Here is a 1,104-nt window from a genome sequence, read left to right as displayed (position 1 = left end):
TTGACGTACTAGATCAGGCGAGGATGGGCTTGTTTGACAGGGCTGAGAACCAATAGATGAAGTTATTTTTCCCCAGTGGGAACCAATCCACTTAAAGGGAAGACCCACTCATATCGGGGTCTGATTAACTGCATTTGATTGAAAAGAAGCTTCCCTTCAAACGTAAATTGCACCATTAATAAAGTAATAATAACAAATAATGTATCATTTTACATTCTAATATGCATCAAAGAGTGGTACCGGAGCGCCAAGTCTAGGTCCAAAAGGCTTCTTAGAGCTTCTACCCCAAGCCATAAGACCGCTAAACAATTAATCAAATGGCTACCTGGACTATTTGCATTGACCCCCTGTATATAGCCTCGTTATTGTAATTTTTATTGTTTCTCATTTATTTTTTACTTTAGATTATTTAGTCAATATATGTCTTAACTCTTATTTTTCTTAAAACTGCATTGTTGGTTAAGGGCTTGTAAGTTAGCATTCGGCGCATGTGACAAATAACATTTGATTTGGTTTGAAGAGTGGGCATATGCTATAAATTGGCACATGGTCAAACCAAAGTACATAGACATTGAACTCACTGTATGCCTCACGATTTGCACACAGGCTAGTAGGCTATTGTAGTAAGTTATACATTATATAAGACTAGACTGAAATATATAGCCTACACACTATTGAAATATATATAGCCTGCACACTAGTGCTTTTCTCACATTTCTATGTTGAGGTACAGTAGCCTATGTTTAATTATCTGTCAGGTTTACTAAATCTGCTGAGTGCAGTCAAGGCCTCCTGGGCCATTATGTCCTCTTAACCTTTCATGCCATAATACATGGGCTGGGCTATCTATCATATCATAATCGTTCCACATTGATTATTTCTGAGAATATATTATTTCAATTAAGAGAATATCTAAACAGGAATTTATATTTTCACCATCTATTTAGGACATTATGTTTGACATTAGGCCATATAGGCTGGCCCAATTTGTTTCTGTTTACATAGCTTATACCAACGTTATCCAGACCTAACTTATGCATACAATATTTTTGCTGTATTTTATTTTGCATTGTTTTCTTAATAGGCATACGTGTATTTTTATTC

The sequence above is a fragment of the Salmo salar genome, chromosome ssa20, assembly GCF_905237065.1.
Source record: "Salmo salar chromosome ssa20, Ssal_v3.1, whole genome shotgun sequence".
In the NCBI taxonomy this organism is placed as follows: domain Eukaryota; kingdom Metazoa; phylum Chordata; class Actinopteri; order Salmoniformes; family Salmonidae; genus Salmo; species Salmo salar.
The sequence above is the reverse complement of the archived record's forward strand: the minus strand, read 5'-3'. Positions refer to the sequence as shown.